The sequence below is a fragment of the Chrysochloris asiatica genome, unplaced genomic scaffold, assembly GCF_000296735.1.
Source record: "Chrysochloris asiatica unplaced genomic scaffold, ChrAsi1.0 scaffold00037, whole genome shotgun sequence".
Classification (NCBI taxonomy): Eukaryota; Metazoa; Chordata; class Mammalia; order Afrosoricida; family Chrysochloridae; genus Chrysochloris; species Chrysochloris asiatica.
The window spans coordinates 18,781,279-18,788,255 of NW_006408555.1; the positions used below are offsets into that span (position 1 = coordinate 18,781,279).

The window sequence follows — 6,977 nt, forward strand, 5'->3', positions numbered from 1 at the left end:
TCTGAATTTTTTACCCTTTTTTTGTGCTTGTTCTTCTGTCTTAGTGATATTGAGAGACTTGTCTTCCAGTTCACTGATTCTTCCTTCCATCTCATCTCTTCTACTCCTCTGCCCTTTCAGGGAGTTTTCTATTTCTGCCATTTTGTTGTTGGTTGATTGGACCTCTTTCTGTAGGTTTTGGATTGTTACCAATGCTGTGTCTCTCTCATTTGATTGTTCCTGTAACGCTTTTCTGACTTCTTCCTTATTTTTCTCAGCTACATTATAAATTGTTTTGAGACATTTTATAATCATTTTTCTGAATTCTTTCTTAGGTATCTCCAAGGCCTACTCTCCTTCCAGCATGGAGAGAAGGTCTACTTCTGGTTCATTTGTTTCAGATAGTTTATCTTTTATCTGGACATGTGCCAATATGGTCATCTGCTTTTGCTTCTTGGACATGTTTAATGTTTATCTGTGGCCCTAATAATTAACTATGTATTTTGGTAATTTTTTATGTTTTCTGATTACCTCCAGGAAGATGTGATCAGGATGTGGTCTTCCCTTTTCACTCTCCTTATTGCTTAACTGAGAGTAACTTTTTTGGGCCTCAGTTGGGCCTGGGGCTCGACGGTGGGCTGTTTGGGCCTCGGGCGGGTGGGTTGAGCCTAGGGCAGGAGGTTTGGGCCTCTGGGGGCCTGGGTGTCAGCGACCTGGCTGTAGGAGGATTGGTCCTTGGGTAGGTGGTTTGGTCCTCAGGCGGGCAGTTTGGGCCTCAGGGGGCCTGGGTATCAGCAGCTGGGCATTGGGTGGCTTGGGCCTCAGCGGGCGAGTTGGGCGGATTGGGCCTCGGGGGTCTTGTGCCTTGGGGACCAGGCTGAGGACGGGTTGGATCTCAGGGGCACTGGGCCTTGGCGACCTGGCTATGTGGTGGGTTGGGCCTCAGTGACCTGGCTACACAGCGGGTTAGGCCTTGGTTGGGCTTGGGCCTTTTTGACCAGTTTGTGAGCGGGTTGGGGTCAGGGCAGGCCTTGGCCTCTTTGTGAGTGCATTGGCCTTGGCCTCAGTGGGCGGGCATGTGCCTTGGGCGTTCCTGAGCCCAGGCGCCTTTGCAGAGGGCTGGTCTAGGCCAGGGCAGTAGAGGGCTAGGTGTAATGGCTGCAGGGAGGTAGTGTCTGTATTTGATGACTTAAAAAAAGCCTCTCTTAGTCTCTCTGTACCATAGGTACCCTGAATTTCCTGATATCCACGCTGATATCCCTCTCTATTTGTTCAGCTTTGTTAGTTTATGCTTCCTTTTCTCTGGAAATGCAGCCTTCTAAGTGGGGTTGCTCTAGCCCTGCATTCCAAGGTCTGCAGGTGGCAGAGGCACTTGCAGGCGCAGAAGCGGGAGCCGCGTGGTGGCAGGCAAAAGCTCAAGATGCCTGTAATTCCTCAGCAATTTGATCTTTTAAAAAAATGAGTTCAGAATGTTGAAATATAAGATCTTATGTTTGTTCAAAGGCTGTCTGCTAGACAGAGGTTTCCTATGTGCGATTCTGCCCCTTTTCCCCGAGACTGCCCTACCTGAACTGCCTGGTCAGGGAAGTGCCGGAAGTCGAATCGCCTTAATATACTTTTGCATTAAGGTTACTCATAATTCATTGAGGATTTTTTGTATCTATATCCAGAAGGAATAAAATTGGTATGTCACTTTCTTCTGGCTTTGGAATATTAAGGGCTATGCCTGCATCCTAGTGTGAGTTAGGAAGTGTTCCCTTTTCTATTTTTGGAAGTTTATGAAGAATTGATGTTAAACTCTTTCCCATCATGCAAAATGGCAGGTGAAAAGCTGAGAAGCCAGTTACCAAGGAGAAGAAGCCTGAAGTCAAAAAGCAGTTGCCAGTGGCAAAGCTGAGGAAGGCTAACCTCAAGGGCAAAAAACCCAAGCAGGGGAAGCCACACTGCAGCCAAAATCCTGTCCTAGTCTGAGGAATTGGCAAGTATTCCCGATCAGCCGTGTATTACAGAAAAGTCATGAACAAGCAGAAGTATTCATTTGCTAAATCCAGGGTTGAAAAGAAGAAGGAGAAGGTTCTTGCTACTGTCACAAAGCCAGTTGGTGGTGACAAGAATGGTGGTACCCAAGTGGTTAAACTGCGCAAAATGCCTAGGTATTACCCGACTGCACAGGTGCCTCAGAAGCTGTTGAGTCATGGCAAAAAAACCTTCAGTCAGCATGTCAGAAGACTGCTGTCCAGCATCTCTCCTGGGACCATACTGATCATCCTCACTGGGCACCATGGAGACAAGAGAGTGGTTTTCCTGAAGCACCTGGCCAGTGGTTTCTCCTTGTGACTGGATGTCTGTCCCTCAATCGAGTTCCTCTGTGTAGAACACACCAGAAATTTGTCATTGCCACCTCTGCTAAAATTGATTTCAGTGGTGTGAAGATCCCAAACATCTCACAGATGCTTACTTCAAGAAGAAGAAGCTACAGAAGCCCAGACACTAAGAATGTGAGATCTTCGACTCTGAGAAAGAGAAATATAAGATTACAGAGCAGCGCAAAGTGAATCAGAAAGCTGTGGACTCACAAATTATGCCAAAAATCAAAGCCATTCCCCAGCTCCAAGGTTACCTGTGTGCTGTGTTTGCTCTCACAAATGGAATTTATCCTCACAAATTAGCATTCTAGATTTCTTGCAAAGAAAGAACCTCATTAAATAATTGATAAAAAAAAAAAATTGATGTTAGTACTTCTTTGTATGTTTTGTAGAATTCTGTAATGAAGCTGTCTGGCCCATGAATTTTTATTGGTGGTAGGTTTTTAGATTATTTTTAAAATGTCTGCTTGTCATGGGCTTGTTGGTATTTTCTATTTCTTCATGAGATAATTTAGGGAGTTTTTGTGTTACGAGGAATAGTATCCACTTCGGTTAACTCATCAAATTTTTTCTTGGCCTTCAATTATTCATAGTCTTCTATTAGGAATATTTTTATTTCTGTAGGATTGATTGTAATGTCTCTATATTCATTTCCAATTTTAGTTATTTGCATCTTTTTTTTCATCCTTTGGCAGTCTAGTTAGAAGTTTGTTGATGTTTTCAAAGAATCAACATCTAGTTTTATTGATATTTCTCTATTGTTTTTAATTTACTATTTAATTTATTTCTGTTTTGATTTTTATTTTCTTATTTCAGGTAGCTTTGGACTTGGTTTGATCTTCTCTTCTAATTTCTACAAGTTATTAATTTGATACCTTTCTTCTTTTACTATATAGATTTTTACTGTTACAAATTTCCCTCTGAGCGTTGCCTTCACTCCATCCCATGTTTTGGTGGTATACTGTGTTTTCATTGTAATTTGACTCTTAAGTATTTTTAGATTTGTCTCTTGTTTTTGTGTTTGACACATTGGATGTTTAATAGTATGTTGTTTATTTTTCACATATTTTTATTTTCTAGTTTCTCTTTATTTTTTAATTTTTAGTTTTATTCCTTGTGATCAGAGAAGATACTTTGCATTATTGTGACTTGCCTTGTGATCTACCATAAAATCTATGTTGGAGAGTGATCCCCATTGCATTACCAAAGAATGCCTGTTGCTCTGATTTTGTGTAGAATACTCTATATATGTCTGTCAGGACTGGATGGTTTGTTGTTGTTGTTGTTGTTAGGTACCATCAAGTCATTTCTGACCCATAGCAACCCTCTGTACAACAAAACAAAACACCGCTCAATCCTGTGACATCCTCACAATCGATGCTATATTTTGCACACTAGAAAATATTAAAATGATTGGAAGTTATGAAAATATAAAACAAAGTATAAAACAGAAATATACCCCAAAGAAAGAGAGCAAATCTAAATTGATTTGCTGATACGTTTTTTAATTATCAAAGAGTGCCCTCCACCCTCAAAAATGCACCAAATAAATTTTCAATAGTTCACTATTTACAACTATTATTTAGTAGTGTTGTAGCAAGAGTGTTTGATCATTTAAGCAGGAGAAACGAATAGGCATTAAATTGGAAATAAAGCAGCAATACTGTCATTGTTTGTAGGTGATGATTATATCCTTGGAACATGAAGATAGATATTCAACTGAAAAATCACTTCAAATATCAGGAGAATGCAATACGAATGTTGAGTAGAAAATCAATATATGAAAGCCAATAGTTTTTAGATAAAAAAAAAAAGATTGAAAATGGCAAAAAAAGGAAAAGAAAACAATTAGAAACAAATTTGTACAAGTAAAGGGCAAGTTCTACCTAAATGAAACCTTAAAAAGCTATTGTAGGACAAAAGCAAAGCTTTTAATAAGTGGAAAGGAAAAAACAAAAAGGCTTTATTTTACAAAGTGAGTTGTTAAGTGCCATCCAGTCAGTTTTGACTCATAGCAACCCTATATAGCGTTTCTGAAGAGCAGCGGTTACGTTATAATAATTAAAATCCCTCCATGTATCATCAGTTAACAATATTTACATCTGCTCACTTTAACTCTTCCTGGTGTCTTCTACTACCTTCATCTTTTCTGTCTACTTCCTTTTATTGTATACTGTCTTCCCTATGGCACCATCGGATATACACTGGACCACAAGGTCGGTTTGAACCACAGGATCAACAGTTCAAACTCACCAACCACTCCTCGAAAACCCTATACAGGGTTGCTGTGAGTTGGACCCAATTAGATGACAGTTAACAAAAACAACAATGCTTATCCAGTGAATAATTTTCTCTTTTCTTCCACCCCTGGAAACCATCATAGAATGTTTCTATTAGCATGAAAACCTTTTCTTTTCTTAATTTTTGTGATTGGCTAATTTTACTCAGCCTAATGTCTTCTAGGTTCATCCGTGTTTTGAGGTGTTTGGCAGATTCATTGTTAGTCTTCAGCATTGTGTAGTATTTCATTGTGTGTGTGTCAAAGTTTATTTAATCATTCTGTTGATTGGCATTTCAGTAGTCTCCATCTTTATGCTATTGTAAATAGTACTGCAGTGAACATAGATGTGCATGTATCTATCTATTTGTGTTATGGCTCTTATTTTTTGAGGAAAATCTTATTCTCGGGAAGAAAAATTTAATACTATGAAGATTGTGGTTATTAAGTGCTATTGAGTCAGTTTTGACTCTGTATAGGGTTTCTGAGGAGCAGTTTGTGGATTTGAACTGCTGACCTTGTGTTTCACAGCCCAGTGCTAATCCTACAGTCTCCCTAAAAAAAAAAAAAATCTCTAAGAGCTGTTGCTCAGAAATTCTGCTATGATGACAGTATTATTTTATCTGAGTTGTGCCACCAGCCACATATGGTTGTTAAGTATTTAAAATATGCCTAGTATAATTGAATAAATTAAATTAAAATTTAATAGTTTTAAATAGAAATAGCCACATGTGGCTAATGACTACTAAATTGCATAGCACAGGCATATAAATTTAACACAATCACATAAAAAATGCAGAGGAATTTATAAAGAAATCCGACAAGTTGCTTCTAAAGTTAATAGAGAAACATAGCTGTATAATAAGAAATAAGAAAATTCTGTAAAAGAAGAATTTGTTGGGGATACTTGTTGAGAGAGGACTCTGTTAGTCTCTTGCATTTCAGTTCATTTTGTCAACAGAAGCACTAATTTTATGTTTTAAATGATCTCTATTAGAATGTTTGTATTACAAATAGCTATTGGAAATATTTATCTAACATAGTGTCTAGTTGCAAAATAGCCAACAAAAACGGTCAACATTTATAATCAGGGGAAGGAAAGGAGAAATAGGAAATAAAAGGTGGGTTACCCCAAACAAACCCTCAGGATCACTTGATCCGTTTCTGGACTGAAGTCAGTTTTTAGATCTGTTTTTAGGGAGGGACTCTGAAACCCCACATGTATACACTGCAGTGATTCTCTCAATCCTATCCCAGAGGGGTGTGATGACTGTTTAATTGGTAAGTGAACACCAGAAAAAGGGAAACAAAGACATTTAAGGAATTGCTAATCACAAGATCTGAGTGATACTGACATCCCTAGACCCAGCACATCAGAATGGACTTCCTGTTCAAGGAAGGGTATATGTAGATCAAGTAATAAAAGTATTTTGAGCAAAAGCCTGGATTTTTGGAAGCAAGATAGAAATGTAAGCAGCTATACACTCTTTTCTCCACAACAAAGCCATGCAACACCAAGCAGAAATTGATGGAATTAATGGTGTTAGAACTCTGGAAGCCAGTCAGTAAGTTAAAGCTTCTGAGCAAATGCTACACCTGCTCTTCTCCTTCTCATCTCTGCAGCAGTGGGGACAGTGAGAGAGTCTTCTGTGCAGATGGCAAACTGTAAATCATGCTCCCAGGCAAGGACCCATTGTCTGGCTTGGAAGTATAACAGAGTTTGCTTTTCCAAGTGGGCTGTTATGTCTCTTCACCTTTGCGTGGAGTTGGCAAGAAGGACTGGGAAGGTACTGTTTCCAGTTTATTTGTATAAATATATACATGGTCTGTCCTTTATTGAAAGTGATGTATTGAAGTCTCCAACTGTTATTTTAAACTGTTTTTCCCTTTGGTTCAATCAGTAATTGCTTCTTGTATTTTGAGGCTCTGATGTTAGGTTCATATGTACTTAAAACTATTATATTGTTGTTAAGTACAGTCAAGTTGGTTCCAACATGTAGCGACCCTGTATTGGGTTTCTGAGGAGCAGCTGGCGGGTTTGAACTCCTGACCTTGTGGTTAGCAGTCCGATGCTTATCCTGTGACACCACACCAGAACTCCATGTGTATGTATATATATGGTGTATATATATTTATATGATGCTAACTGTTTTTTAATAGGGAAAAGGCCAGAACAAGGGGTGTGGAGAGGGAAAGAGAGTTTAAAAACAAAACAGGCCAAAAATTAAATTAAATCCTGAGGTACAATATAATAACCAACAGTGCATCTTGAAATTTATCAGGCAGCCTTGAAGGCAAAAGCTGAGAAAGGACATTAAAGTCATACTCATATTAGGCTATGGATTTTTTTTTTT

The 6,977-nt window shown here is 38.9% G+C and overlaps 1 pseudogene; it reads left to right on the forward strand.

The window, feature by feature from the left end:
• The window catches only part of LOC102819231, a 59,626-nt pseudogene extending 56,970 nt beyond the window's left edge, over positions 1 to 2,656 (forward strand).
• The last annotated feature ends 4,321 nt before the right edge of the window (positions 2,657 to 6,977 follow it).